Here is a 15,666-nt window from a genome sequence, read left to right as displayed (position 1 = left end):
ATATAACTCCAAATGAGTTGATTCTTTTTCCTACCTCTCTCAAATTTCACCTAGTTTATTTTAAGATTTATTTCAATAATAATTAGGCAAAGTTTTTGTACTGTTTTTTTAAGTTGTGTTAATTTGAATATTTTCAAAAAATAGGATTTTGAAGAAGAAGTCAACCTTCAAAATAGTGCACCCCACTTGCATACTCTTGAAGGCAAGCATCCTGAACCCTGGCATAATATTTTGTGTATTGTTTTATACTGTTTCAACACCACCTTGACACAGAGCATTCGTTATTTTATGTGATGATACGATCATATGCATGAATGCATAATGAAGATTTCTTTGCTGTTGGAAATGGATATGCTTGTGATGGTAGTCATCCTCGTATGCCTTTCATGCCTGGCAGAAGGAAACCGGGAAGGTCTCTGTCTTGGGTAGACATGAGCTTGTCTCTAGTGCCTCGTCGAGACGATTGTGTCTAGTATGGCATGAGGGGGTATGATGAGTGGTGATTCTGTCTGTTGGTTGAAATATATTTGTTATGCTTATCATGCAGGGAATGCTTAAACCTCCCGAGTTGGCCGTAGATCGAGTCTTGTTCCAGTAACCCCCATACTTGTTTCGTACTACCACTGGTCCTTGCCATAGGTATGGTACGGTTCAGTAAGTTGTCAACCCCTTGCTAGCACACACCGTATAGAGAGGCCATGGTGGAAGATACCGATTGCAGCCGCTAGGCATGCCACCTGGTCCGGGGGCATGGGTGTTTCCGGTTGGACCGAGAGGGGGGCACCCCTTAGTAAGCATGCAGTATAAATTTGATCCCATGCTAATCGAGGTTGTAGCCTCCCCACTTAGAGTTTTGCTTGACAGGTGTCGTGGGTGATTCCAGACACCGGTAAGTTAAGCTGGTGTGTGCGAGTCAGGTGTGTTTTCAATTAAAAGACCGTAAATGGAATTAGTCCCGATGGACTAAAGGATTCCGTTACTCGTGGGTAAAGAGTACACCCTCTTCAGAGATTATATCTATTCGAATAGCCATGTCCATGGTTAAGGACGACAGTCTAGGATGGGTCAAGTGTCGGTCTTAGTGTCGGTCTTTGGAGGAAAAACTGCTAAACCAGAATACTGATATGACCTGTGACATATGATGATTATGATTATGATTATTATTATTGTGGACTAACCATTTAATTTATTGAATTATTGAGTATCCCTAGGACGGTTCTACCTCCTGGATATTCACTATGATTATTCTTTTAAAATCCCTTTATGTGGTGTCGCTCAGATGCCCGACTGTGGCATGCTGGTTATTTATATTACTTATAAGCCCTTTTTGTGGTGTCGCTCAAACGCCCGACTGTGGCATGCTTGTCTTTTAAATTATTTATAAGCCCTTTATGTGGTGTCGCTCAGACGCCCGACTGTGGCATGCTTGTTATTTAATTATTTACAAGCCCTTTATGTGGTGTCTCTCAGACGCCCGACTGAGGCATGTTTTAAATTATTATCCTTTCGAGGCGTCGCTTTAGACACCCGATCGGCGCATTCTATTTCTACTCCATTATTGCATACTCATGTTAGTTATGAATAACCTGCTTGCGTGCACCATGGACTTTATTTTGTGACTGATGTTGTGATCATGAAATATTTCAGAGCATGATTATCAGTCGTTATATTATTCCTGTGTTCATAATGTTTGCAAGTACATTCAAAGTACTCACTGGCTTGTCCCTGGCTATTGTCTTGGCCAGATTTCTTGCAGGAGAGGAGTGTTGCGATGACAGCCCCGGAGCTTACGCAATGATGATAGCAGCCTTGCAAAGATAGGATTATCCTGGTCAGCTGTTCCTGTGGGAAATGGAGTCCCATAGACGCTGATGAACCACAAACCGCTTCCGCCATCAACCACTAGCAACCTTGTGTTGTACTCATAGGCCAGAAAGGTCTTGTACTACATATTATGTATTTTGCTTGAGTTTCTGTATCAAGTTGGTGCCTCATCAGCTAACAGTAATCCTGGGGCTGGTGAGCACAAGGGCCATTTCCTGGGAAATTTATACCCCGAAAATCCAGTCGTGACATCGGCGCGCCATGCTGCACCTAAGGCGACTTACAAGAGAGCGGCTCCCACGCCGGCCAGGCCTTGAAAGAGGAAGGTGAATACGACCGAGCCTTTTTCAAAGAGCTACGATTTTTTAAAACATGCTCCTAGGCTGTCATATTGAAGTGTGACACTGTTCGTGGTGTCTCATCAGGAAAAACATCCGCCGGACTAAGTTCGGGGATCCTGCAAGTCATGCCTCCACTAGCCAGATTCCAAATCCTGTCTTTAGGACAGAGGATGACGCGGGAGTGATGCCGGATTGTCTTTCAGCAGAGAATTCGGTTGACGTATCCGTTACAAACTCTAAAGTGGAAAGTGCCATGAATCATCGGCGCCCGCGGGCAACTTTTCGAGACCACGACTTCTCAAATGAGGCGTTAAACGCCTTCAACTCGGCTGATGCATACATCCGAGCTGCTCGAGATGGGCTTACAAGCACCACTCATCAGTATTTGAAAGATGTCCGGTTAAGTACACATTTGTTCAAGTCTGGTAATTATATATACCAGTAGCCCCCGAGACTTGAAGCAGTTGGTACAACTGATTTAAGGATCATTGTGTAACCAGGTGCTCACAGAGAAGAACAATATGTTGTCTCAAGAGCTAGAACAATGTCGGACCCAGCTTGCTGCCGCAACTGCCGAACTGGAGGAATCCAAGAAGGCCTCAACTGGTAGTGTGTCCCTCTATCGAGAAAAACATAATTATATATACCAGTAATGCTAACACAGTTGCATATCTGATAATAGTATCGCCAGATAATCCGGGAGAGGTACCGGAATTCGTGCAAGCGGGCACACAAAAGATCGAAAGGCAGCTTGCCGCTGGCGAGCGTATACTTACAGGGCCAGGGAGGAGAAAAACAAACTCCAGGATTCCAATACTCAGCTGGGCGAAGAATTGAAAGATGTTCGGGCCCAGCTGGCTGACTCCGTGAAGGAAAATAGGAGGCTGCAAGGCTGTCGGATTTAGGGTTCCGGCAGACCCTTGAGGTTCGAACACTGGGGTGCGCGCGGAAGTTTGGCCTTCTACCTACATGTTCCTCGCCGAATCGCTAGGATCTAAACTACGAGAAGAACAACACAAGAGACACAGGGTTTATACTGGTTCAGGCCACCATTGTGGTGTAATACCCTACTCCAGTGTGTGGCGTGGTGGATTGCCTCTTGGGCTGATGATGAACAATACAAGGAAGACCAGCCTCGCGAGGGTCTGTTCTTGTGGTGGTGGTGTCCCTTTGAAGGGGTTGATTCTAGATGCCTATCTTATCTCCAGATTCCTATCCAGAAGCCTCTACCCTGTGGGTGGCTAGTCCTATTTATAGGCAAAGCCCCTGGGCCTCTTCCCAAATATTGAGCAGGAAGGGCGCCAACAATTGGCCATTTTGAAGGGGAACATCTAGTACACTTATCCTGACTAAAGTTGGTCCTCGCCTGTCAAAGGCTCTGGTGGTGACGCCGACTTGGGCTCCACGGTGACCTCCATCCTGGCGTTGGACTGGTCTTGGTCTTGTTGCACCGAAATGGATGCCTTTGCTTGATGCTCTCGCCTGCGCTTGCTCCCCTTGCACCAAAGAGGAAAGAAGGACACTGCGCGGGCTGGCGCCCGCTGGCGCCTTGGTCGTCATGGCTTGCGTCATGGGCACCTCGCGAGGTACCCCGCCTTGAACTCTCCACCTCCTCATGAGCCAGCCTGACGAGGCCGTGCTTGAGGAAGCTCCTTGTCGTCCGCCCCGCGAGGCTTGGCCCCTCGCGAGGGTCTTGAGCTTGTGTTGATGAAGATGGGCCGTGCTGGCCCCCCTTTGAGCCACGCCACAGGCCGCAGGCAGGCAAGTCTAGGGACCCCCGTTCCCAGAACGCCGACAGTAGCCCCCGGGCCCAAGGCGCGCCCGGACTTGGCCGAGCAGGGAGGCGAAAGGGCAATTGCAAAGCATCGCGGGCCCTAACAGCCTGCGACCTTGGGCGCCGCACGGCGGTTGATTGGACGTGGGCGTCTCCGCAACCGCGCGAGTTGATAAGGAGCGGCATCTGCCCTCTGCCTCCTTTGCTCTCTCCAGTTGCTGCTCAGATCCCCTTTCTTGCGCCTCTCCTTCCTTCCTTCGAAATCTCCAGATCTACTCCACCCGCGCGCCCTAGCCAGACATGGCGCCTCGCCAGGCCCCGGCTGGAGCTTGGTATTCGTCCGCCTTGGACTCGCCGAACGTGTCGGAGGCGAACCTTGCCCGGGTGCGCCAGATGGTGGCGGCGCAGGGCGTCGACGGGGCGAAGGTGTTCAAGGCCGGCTCTGCCCTCCCTGAGGGCCAAGGGAGCGCCTTCTATCCGCTCTTCGTGAGCGCCATTGTCGCCGGTCTGGTGCCTCCCTTCTCTGAGTTCTTCTTTTCTGTCCTCTGCCATTACAACCTTCAAGCTCTGCACCTCCATCCCAACTCTGTCCTCCTTCTGGCAATCTTCGCCTACTATTGCAAGGCTCACGTGGGGGTGAAGCCCTCAGTGGCCTTGCTGTGCCACTACTTCTCCCTCCGGACCTCTCGTGGTTCCGTCTCTGCGTGTGCGAGCTTCGTCGCGTACGGCAGCTCCATCGCCATTTCGAATCCCGGGAAAAGGATTGAGGGCTTCAGGAGCAAGTGGGTCTTGGTTGATGTTGGGCGCGTCCACCCCCGGCTGGTCTTGCCCACGGGGCACCCCTCGAGCTCCGACGACTGGTCTCGAGTGGAGCTTGTGGATCCCCGCGCAAGGCTGGTGTTGGTGAAGATGGATGCAGATCTGAGGCCGGCCAGCATGGCGGCGGCGAAGCTGACTGGCACCTCGCTGCCGAGGGAGTTCCTGGAGCATCAGCTGGCTCCGCTTCGTCAGTACTCGCTTCCGATGTGGAGGCCCCATCCGAGCCCCGCGGTCCTGGCCGATGAGGATCTGGCCGCGGTCCTCCAGTCTTCGGTCGGGGGCGACGTGTCAAGGTTGGAGGGCGCTCCGACGCCCCTGTTCCTTCGTGAGGACTGGGAGCAGGTTGTGGGGTCCATGCCCGTCTTCAACGAGGACGGGCCTGTGCCCGCGGAGGCCCCCGAGGACCTGGTGGACGTATCCTCTGGCGACTCCAGCGAAGAGAGGGAGGAAGGGGAGCGGGTAAAGGGGGCTGACTCCGAGGCAGAGTCAAGGGCTCCACCTCTTCGGTGCAAGTCCCGCGCTCTCCGCCTCTCTCTGAGTGACAACGATGAGGGTGATGACGAATAGGGTGTCGGGAGCCTGCCCCTGGTCCCGAAGAAGGACTGGACTGGGCTGATCCCCCGCGGGTCCGCCCCAGCCCCGAGGCGATCCGCAGGCGCCCGAACTGCACCCGTGCTCCTTGAGGCTAATCCTTGCTACCGGCTCTCGGGCTTCAAGTATGGCCGGAGGCTGCTCGAGCCCGTGGGCGACGACCTATAAGTGCTTGATCCCTGTCTTGTTTCTTGTTCCGTCGCTGAGGCTTGACGTCCGTATCTCCCGGCTAGGCTGGCACCCATGGCAAAGAAGCCGAAGGGGGCTCCTGAGACTCCGTCTGCGGCAGCGCCTCTGCTCGCGAAAGAAGATGAATGTGACGCGTTGGCCTCTCCTGCCCGGGCGTCCCTGCGAGGCTCTGCCGAGCCGGCTGGGGCGATCTCGGCTCCTAGGGCCCAGGCGACTCCTGAGGCGCCCCCGCTTGACGCCGCCACCACAGCCGTTGGGGCGCAGTAGGCTCCGCCTCAGGACACCGTGGTCACGCTGCCGTCTTCTCCTCCTACCCCACCGACTGCTGCTTCCCCGTCTCCTCCTATTGTCCTGGATCATGCTGCTGCCGAACTGGACCGTCTGCGGCGGGATCTTCTAAGCGCCGACCCTTGTTTGGTGGCCGGGCACTTGGAGCTAGCCTCTGGCTGGATTCGCTCCGATGCTTCGATTCGGGCGGCGCTGGTCCAGGCCTCGACGACCTGCGACAAGGAGAAGCAGGCCGTCCTTGGGGTGAAGGCTGCCCGCGACGCTGCCTTGGGGGAGGCAGCTAATGCCCGAGGTCGTTGCGAGGTGCTGGAGGGCGAGCTGAAGGGCCTGCAGGACCGGCTTGCCAAGGAGACTCGCCTTTGCCAAGAGTAGGAGGACGGCATGAAGGCTCGCGAGGCAGCCGTCAAGGACTGGGACGCCAAGCTCAAGAGGCGCCGTGACCGCCTAGGTGCGCTGGAGGGAGAGCTGGAGGCAAGGAAAGTTGAGTTTGACGGCAAGGCACGGGTTCTTGCCGAGGATCGTGTGGCCTTTGCGGAGATGGAGGAGAAGGCTCGCACTTCACAGAAGACGCTTTATGAGAGCGGCCTCGAGAGCCCGCTGGCCAGCAAGGAGGACGGCCCCACCAAGCTGCTTCCTTTCCTGGTTCGTGCTCTTGAAGATGTGGCGCTTGGCCTTGGCCCTACGGCTGAGGCCGAGGCACGCGTCTTGTCTTCTGCAGCGCTGACGCGGGTCTTCACCCACATCTATCTTCGCGACCCCAACGTCGACCTCGACAGCCTGCTGGAGCCAGCGAGTGGCGAGCATGCCGCTGCCGCTGCTGAGGCCGTGAAGGGTCGTGCGGAGGCTCTGCTGGGGAAGTTCGGGCCTTCAGCACCAGGCCGAAGCGGAGCGCTGCCAGCCCGGCAGCTCCACAAGGCGAACCCGCTCCGCGCAACTCCACGGCCGGCAAGTGACTCCGTTGTGGCTCCCGCCTGCTTTTAGTTTCTGCACATGTATCAGGCCTCGGGGAGGCGTTAAAACTTGCATTTGGTGCTGTGATAACAGTATGGACTGTAATATTTGCTTTTGAATTCCTTGAAATTTGCGCTATTTCCTTCCTACTTGCTTGTGTCCTACGCCGGCAGAGCCCGGCCCCGCGCATACCTCAGCCGCCGTTAGCCCCGACCGGAAACCAGGACGGGACCAAGGAGTGAGGGGCTACGTGACAAGTTAGGCTCCTGAGTCGCGATGCTCAGGAGTCCCCCTTGGCGCTCGAACAGCAAGTAGGGAGGTGAGATGTGGGGGTGGATCTACCGTTCTACGTCTGCAGAGCCCGGCCCCGCGCATACCTCAACCGCCGTTAGCCCCGACCGGAAACCAGGACGGGACCAAGGAGTGAGGGGCTACGTGACCAGTTAGGCTCCTGAGTCGCGATGCTCAGGAGTCCCCCTTGACGCTCAAACGGCCTTCATACCTTGGCTCCGCTCGGGGAGGGACGTGCGACGAACCAGGCCCGGGGGGCCTGGCTGGGTGGCGTGCGTCTGGGCGTGACCCAGGCGTAGCCCCCGTGCCCAGCCCCCTCGCGCGGCACTCCCGAGGGGAGGCGTTGCGATGAGGCTAGACACTGAGCTCTGGGCTCCCTGAGGTTGATGCGGCCCGGGGGCCACCCTCAGTTGTTTATCACCAGCGCGGAGCATAGCGCTTCCGTATGTGTACGGGCATAGCCGCTCCTCGGCAGTGTCGTCAGCCAGCGCGGAGCATGGTGCTTCCACTGGTGCGTGGGAGGGGGCTCCCCTCCGGGAGGAGCCCCCGGGGCGTGTACAGCCCCGCCCTGACACGTGGCTGGCACGGTAGGGCTTGACGAGGTGTATCTGGGCACCCGTGAGCCAGCGCGGGACTCACGGGGCCCTACCTCAAGGCGGGTTGCGCCTGGCTCTGGGCCTTATCTTGGAGTGTGTTCCTGCAAATTTGGCTAGATGCCGATGCTCTACGTCCTCGGGTCCCGGCTCTCGGGCTGGTCTCAGCCGTCGCTGGTATGCCGGGGCGCGATGCCGTGGGCAGACCAGAGGGTGAGGGCCGGAGAGCCGGTAGGAGCCCTGAGTCGCGATGCTCAGGCACCCCCCCTTTAACGCGCAAGCTGGGTTAGATGTCGAAACTCTACGTCCTCGGGTCCCGGCTCTCGGGCTGGTCTCAGCCGTCGCTGGTATGCCGGGGCGCGATGCCGTGGGCAGACCAGAGGGTGAGGGCCGGAGAGCCGGTAGGAGCCCTGAGTCGCGATGCTCAGGCACCCCCCCTTTAACGCGCAAGCTGGGTTAGATGTCGAAACTCTACGTCCTCGGGTCCCGGCTCTCGGGCTGGTCTCAGCCGTCGCTGGTATGCCGGGGCGCGATGCCGTGGGCAGACCAGAGGGTGAGGGCCGGAGAGCCGGTAGGAGCCCTGAGTCGCGATGCTCAGGCACCCCCCCTTTAACGCGCAAGCTTGCGACATCCAGGAAGAAAAAGGTACCATGAACAGGCACCAAACAACAAGCATGACGGGTCGAAAACATGGCCCTAAGATAAATGCAAGAGGGGTACATGCCACTGGGTCTGACCCGAGCGGCTTGGGGATAATGCAGCCCGAGGGGCGCCCCCAGCAGAGTGAGCTAAGAACATGAAATAAAAGAGATACACGCCACAGGGACGGACCCACGCGGCCTGGGAATAATGCAGCCCTGAGGGCGCTCCCAGCTGGAAATGAAACTAGAAAGATGTCACCTGATGACGCTGAAGACGAAGGGGTGTTGGTGCAGCAGACTCGGTGGGCTGCGGGAGCAGATCCTCACGAGCCCCCAGGCCCTGGGGCCTCGGGAGGCTCCGGAGGCGCTGGTGGCTCCTCGCGGACCGTCTCCATCTCCACCAGGGCTGCGGAACGCCTGACCTCTTGAGCCTCCAGGATGGCCCTCATGATGCGCTGGTACGTAGCAGCCGCGTTCGGCGAGCCGTAAGGCATGCGAACGTAGTTGTGGGGCGGGCCCTCGCAGCGTCCCACTCGCGAAGGCCAGAGGCGCTCCTGAGACATGGCTTGGTTGAGCCCTGGTATGTCGATGGAGACGCGCAGCCCACCATCCTCGCCTGGATGGGGGGCCACAGCGGGTAAGAGGCGGTTGCCTCTCATGACCCTTGACTCCTGTAGCTCCTGAATGGCCTTGCTAACGAACCCCTGAGGGTTTGGCCCTCCTTGTCTTGCTCCTTCTTGATGGAAACATGCTTTGAAACACGCCTCCACGTGGTGCCCAAGCGCCTCCTTCGTGACCTTGGCGAGGTCGACGGCCCTCCAGGGGAGAGCCCCCGAGCCCTGCCTGAGGAGGGCGCCGGGCGCGCTTCCCTATGCGATGGAAGGAGGTTCCCCCTGAGCAGGCGCGGGCCCTGAGGGACCTGCCTCCTGAGGGGCCAGGCCGGTTGATGTCTTCTTTTTCTTGGGGGCGGCCTCGGGAAGCCTCCTGCTTCTGCAATCCGGGTCTTCCAGTGATGCGGCCTGGCCCCTCACCCTCAGTTCAGAAGCAAGCTTGCGTCTCTCTCTTCGCAGGGCACCATGATGATTTCGCCACTTCCTGGCATCTTGAGGACGTTGTAGCCATCGTGGGTTACGACCATGAACTTGGCCAGCGCAAGGTACCCGAGGATGGCGTTGTACGGCAGGCGAATGTGGGCGACGTCGAGTCGATGAGCTCGGTGCGGTAGTTGTCGCGTGCCCCGAAGGTGACAGGGAGGCGGACCTGCCCAATCGGGACCGTGGAGCCGTCGGTGACTCCGGAGAAAGGCTTGGTTGGCTGAAGCTGACTGTAGGGTACTTGGAGATTGTTGAATGTTTCCACGGACAGGACGTTGAGCCCTGCCCTGCCATCGATGAGGGTCCTGGTGAGTAGCACGTTGCTGATGATTGGGGAACAAAGCATCGGGAGGACTCCGGCTGTGGCTGCGCACTTGAGCTGATCCGCTGATCTGAACGTGATGGCACACGCCGACCACCTGAGAGGGCGCGTGGCCTCGAGCTTGGGGAGGACTGCATTCACTTCGCGGGCGAACTGCTTGAAGATGCGCTGAGAGGCTGGGGCTTGAGCTCCGCCTAGGATGCAGGCGATCGCACGTGGTTCCTGGAAGCCCCCAGCCCCTTCGTCCTGATGACGGTCCTCATTTCTCCTTGGCTGCGGCGATAGTGGAGGGAGGCCTGCGTTACCTTGCGGGCGATCCTCGCGAGGCTGATCCCTCCAGCCTCCCTCGCGAGGCGGGTCCTGCCAGCGATCCTCGCGAGGTTGGTCGCGCCACCCTCGACGTGGGCCGCGGTCTTCCCAGCGTCATGCGTTCCTTCCTCCTCCTCGGCCGTAGCCCCGGTCGCTGTGGTCGGGACGCCGGCCGGTCCTTCCTTCACGCACGGCCCTGAGCTCTTGTCATTCATTGGTGTTATGGGTGTGGAGGTCATGGTACACGTAGTACCGACTGCCCTTGGAGGATTCGGGCTGATCTCTGCCCTGCTTGGTGTCTGGTTCTGTCGCAAGCATGGCAGCCCCCTTGCACTTTACATCCTTGGCCTTGGGCTTCTTCTCTTCAGGGTCTGCGGCAGGCAACTCGAGGAGGGAGAGACGCCCTTGCTCAGCCCTGGCGCACTTGGTCGCCAGGTTGAACAACTCCAAGGAAGTGCACAGATCTTCATGCATTGCGAGCTCCTCCTTCATTTTGACGTCACGCACGTCGTCAGAGAAGGCTAAGATGATGGCCTCCTCGGTCACCTTGGGAATCTTGAGGCGCGCGTTGTTGAAGCGCTGGATGTACTTCTGCAGGGTTTCCCCTGGTTGCTGCTTGATGCGGCGCATGTCGCTCACGCTGGGTGGCCGGTCGCGGGTACCCTGAAAGTTGGCGATGAAGCGGGTGCGCATCTCGTCCCAGGAGGAGATCGTGCCTGGGGCCAGGTTCAGAAGCCAGGTGCGGGCCCCATCCTTGAGAGCCATGGGAAACCAGTTCGCCATGACCTGCTCGTCTCCGTTGGCAGCCTCGATGCCCAGCTCGTAGAGCTGGAGGAACTCTGCAGGGTCAGCCGTGCCGTCGTAGCGACGAGGCAGGTCTGGCTTGAACTTGCGGTGCGTAGCTCGGTGGTGAAGGCGCGGCAGCCCACTGTGGCCACAGGAGGCCTTGGAGGATGAAGGGCTCGGTCCTGCGGGTCACCGTGCGCCGTAGCTGGGTGCAGCGCGGGGTCTTGACGTGCTGGAGCAGGAGCATGGTCGGGATGAGCCGGAGCAGGGAGCGCTCGGGCAGCTTCTCGAGGGCATGGGACCTCTTGGCAGCTCTGCTCCTGCTGCGCTGGTTCCTGACGGGGCGGGTTCCGCCCAGGGGCCACGCGCCTTGGAGCCAGGGCGCCTTCTTGAGGGGGAGGCGGCTGAGGCGCCCCAGGAGTTTCATTGCCTGCGCATGGCGGGGCGCCGTGCAGCAAGAAAAATGGCGCGGGGGAGCCGCCAGCGGCGCGGACGAGTTCGGCGACTCGGTCGAGCCATTCTTCGTAGACGTCGTCGACTGGGCGGTAGCGCAGGAGCTTGTTTGCCGTGATCAGCGCAGCTCGAGCCTCCATGGCCGCGCGGGGCGCGCGGGATGAAGAACCAGCGGGGGTGAGCGAGGGCGTAGCGGTGCTGCCGTCTCGCCTCATGGATGGGTGCTGGGACGATGCTTGCTGCTCGCTCCCCGCCGGGCCGGTGGCAGCATTGACGGCAGGCGACGGGGAACGACGAGGGAGCCCACCGATGGGAGCCGTCTGGGCGATGCGAGAAGCGAGGGCGGCTCGGCGCTCGGCGCGAACCCGGCGTGCGTCAGACATGGTCGCAACGGTCGGAGAAGAACAGGGCGACGGAAGACGAATTCCGGAGCACCCCTACCTGGTGCGCCAAATGTCAGATTTAGGGTTCCGGCAGACCCTTGAGGTTCGAACACTGGGGTGCGCGCGAAGGTTTCGCCTTCTACCTACCTGTTCCTCACCGAATCGCTAGGATCTAAACTACGAGAAGAACAACACAAGAGACACAGGGTTTATACTGGTTTAGGCCACCATTGTGGTGTAATACCCTATCTAGTGTGTGGCGTGGTGGATTGCCTCTTGAGCTGATGATGAACAATACAAGGAAGAACAGGCTCGCGAGGGTCTGTTCTTGTGGTGGTGTTGTCCCTTTGGAGGGGTTGATTCTAGATGCCTATCTTATCTCCAGATTCCTATCCAGATGCCTCTACCCTGTGGGTGGCTAGTCCTATTTATAGGCAAAGCCCCTGGGCCTCTTACAAAATATTGAGCAGGAAGGGCGCCAACAATTGGCCATTTTGAAGGGGAACATCTAGTACACTTATCCTGACTAAAGTTGGTCCTCGCCTGTCAAAGGCTCTGGTGGTGACGCCGACTTGGGCTCCACGGTGACCTCCATCCTGGCGGTGGACTGGTCTTGGTCTTGTTGCACCGAAATGGATGCCTTTGCTTGATGCTCTCGCCTGCGCTTGCTCCCCTTGCACCAAAGAGGAAAGAAGGACACTGCGCGGGCTGGCGCCCGGCTGGTGCCCTTGGTCGTCATGGCTTGCGTCATGGGCACCTCGCGAGGTACCCCGCCTTGAACTCTCCGCCTCCTCATGAGCCAGCCTGACGAGGCCGTGCCTGAGGAAGCTCCTTGTCGTCCACCCCGCGAGGCTTGTCCCCTCGTGAGGGTCTTGAGCTTGTGTTGATGAAGATGGGCCGTGCTGGGCCCCCTTTGAGCCACGCCACAGGCCGCAGGCAGGCAAGTCTGGGGACCCCCGTTCGCAGAACGCCGACAAAGGCGGCATATTTAGTATGTGTTCAAACTTACCTCTGCATAATTCGGCGAGGGAAGGAACTGACATAGTTACGTCTGTAGGTATGCTGACTGGCCGTCCCGAAGAGGAAATGTCCGGATCCTCATGCGATCTGCTACAAGAGCCGTGACAACTACACAAGCAAGCTCGGCAGGCAATGCAGAGTGTTTCCAAGGCCATATGGACATCCGCCTCCCCACCAGGAAGTATGGAGGAGCTTGTACAACTATTTAAGGGAGCACAGCGGCGTTTCCGATTATGGAAGATATTGGCCTGCCGAGAAGGTGCACGAGAAGCCTGGGCCATGGTGAAAACATGGTATACCAGGCTTGATCCGAATCATATGGCCCGGGTCGGACCTTTAGGGTCATATGGGAAAGAAATTCCAGTTAGTCTGGTATATGACCAGGTAAAATTAGCCGCAGAATATTCTCAGCAGGATTGTAAGCTAGACAACCTATTGGACGACATAGAAGAGGAAGTTTTTGAGTCCAAGTGACTATGTACTTCAATGGACAAGTTTGTCCCTAGCCGGATTGTAAAGCATTTGTCATGGCGGACCTTTTCGCTTCGTCCTCTGGACCCGATGGTCCGGAGTGTTTCCGAATACCCGCTTGGTAATATAAACCGGGTACGCGTGGAAACCAGGCATAGGGGTCATAGTTGCTTGAAGAGAATAGTTTTGTTAAGGGTTCCTTTCCCTGGGTACGCATGCATTAACGTGCATGTCCGAACTGTGATTGAAAAGGCGCAGTATATGTAACATCTGGGGTTCATAGTGTAATGAGTAAAAACATCTTTAGTCCATCGACCGAATATTCCCTTAAGAATGCTAGCTTTCGGCTTCACCCAGTCTGAGGTATACATCCGGATGACCCGGCAGTAACAATCGCTTAGGTGCTCTCTTTATGCCCTAGCCAAACTAACGGGAACGTAGGGCATAAGCACAGGAGCCAGGCAACCTAGCTTGGGCAAAACTTAAGTCATATCGATGCATATAATGGCGGAAAAAAGGTACATACATAGAAAAGACACATATGTAGTGAACTTCATGCTCGGAAAATAATTATAATAAGCTTCTGTACAAGAAGCCCCCAGGTATAATGGACGTACATACTTGAAGATGAGTGTGTCGTGAGTGTGCGGTCTAGCCACACGAAAGCTTTAAAGCTATAAAATAAAAAGTGAAAAGAGAGCTAAAAATAAATAATAGAAAGGAAAAAAGGGAAGGAGACGAACAAAGAGTTCGGCACTAGGCGTAGAATCTTCCGAGTCTGGCCGCGTTCCATGGGTTCGGCTTGAGGCGATTATCCGATGCATCATGCAGGTGGTACGCTCCTCCGGTGAGAAATTTGTCAATGATGAAGGGACCCTCCCACTTGGGCTTGAGTTTGTCCTTTTTCTTCTCCAGTAGACGTAGAACGAGTTCGCCATTATTATAAGTCTTGGCCCGTACTTCTCTGCTTTGATATCTACGAGCCTGTTGTTGATAAAATGCGGAACGGGCTTTTGCGATGTCGCGCTCCTCTTCCAGGGCATCTAAACTGTCCTATCGATCAAGCTCGGCCTCTCTCTCTTTGTACATGCGCACTCGAGGTGAGTCATGAATAATATCGCAGGGCAACACAGCCTCTGCACCATACACCATGAAGAATGGTGTGTATCCGATAGTATGATTCGGCATGGTCCGCAGCCCCCAGAGTACAGAGTCGAGCTCCTCAACCCAGTGCGTGTCTGACTCTTTCAAAGACCGCACTAATCTGGGCTTAATGCCGCTCATAATAAGACCATTGGCTCGCTTGACTTGACCGTTTGTTTGAGGGTGATAGATGGAGGCATAATCAGGCTTAATGCCGAGATTACCGCACCAGGTTTTCACCTCATCGACTGTGAAATTAGAGTCGTTATTGGTGATGCTGCTGTGAGGAACACCGTAACGATGCACAACACCGGATATGAAGTCTATCACTGGTCCAGATTCGGCTGTTTTAACTGGTTTGGCCTCTATCCACTTAGTGAATTTATCCACCATGACCAACAAGTATTTTTTCTTATGGCTTCCTCCCTTAAGGGGTCCGACCATTTTACGCCCCCAGACAGCAAAAGGCCAAGTGATGGGGATTGTTTGTAGAGCAGTGGGGGGCATATGGCTTTGGTTTGTGAACAGCTGGCATCCGATGCAATGTTGGACAAGGTCATGTGCATCTGCTCGGGCAGTCGGCCAATAAAATCCTATACAGAAGGCCTTGCTTACAAGGGCCTGAGCTGCGGCATGGTGTCCACCGAGACCGGCGTGAATTTCAGCCAAGAGCTGCCGCCCCTCTTCCTTGGAGATACATCTTTGAAGTACTCCGGTAGCGCTTTTTTGTAGAGTTCTCCTTCATGGACCTTGTAGGCTTTCGAGCGCTGGACAATGCAGCGCGCCTCATTTTGATCCTCTAGGAGTTCTCGCCTATTAAGGTAGGCCAAGAAGGTATCGGTCCACGGGGCAATTACTGCCATAATAAGATGGGCTTATGGTGTTATTTCGGTGGCAGAGCCCCCGATGATGTCAGTATGTTCGGAATCTGGGGTTGTGGTCGGATTCGGACTGGTGTTGCCGCTCTCCCCTTACCACACCACGGATGGCTTGAAGGGCCTTTCCAGAAAGATGTTAGGTGGGGCAGGGTCACGTTTAGCACCGATGCGGGCAAGGACATCCGCCGCTTGATTATTTTCTCGAACCACATGATGAAACTCGAGCCCCTCGAACCGAGCTGACATTTGAAGAACGACATTATGATAAGCCACCATTTTCGGATCTTTGGCATCGAAGTCTCCATTTATTTGAGATATTGTGAGGTTTGAGTCCCCACGCACTTCCAGGCGTTGAATGCCCATGGAGACAGCCATCCGAAGACCATGCAACAAAGCCTCGTATTCGGCTGCATTGTTGGAGTCCGTGTATAATATTTGGAGTACGTATTGGACTGTATCTCTAGTGAGGGATGTTAGGAAAACACCCGCTCCTAGTCCTGCCGGC

This window comes from Triticum aestivum, chromosome 4B (genome assembly GCF_018294505.1).
Source record: "Triticum aestivum cultivar Chinese Spring chromosome 4B, IWGSC CS RefSeq v2.1, whole genome shotgun sequence".
In the NCBI taxonomy this organism is placed as follows: Eukaryota; Viridiplantae; Streptophyta; class Magnoliopsida; order Poales; family Poaceae; genus Triticum; species Triticum aestivum.
The sequence above is the reverse complement of the archived record's forward strand: the minus strand, read 5'-3'. Positions refer to the sequence as shown.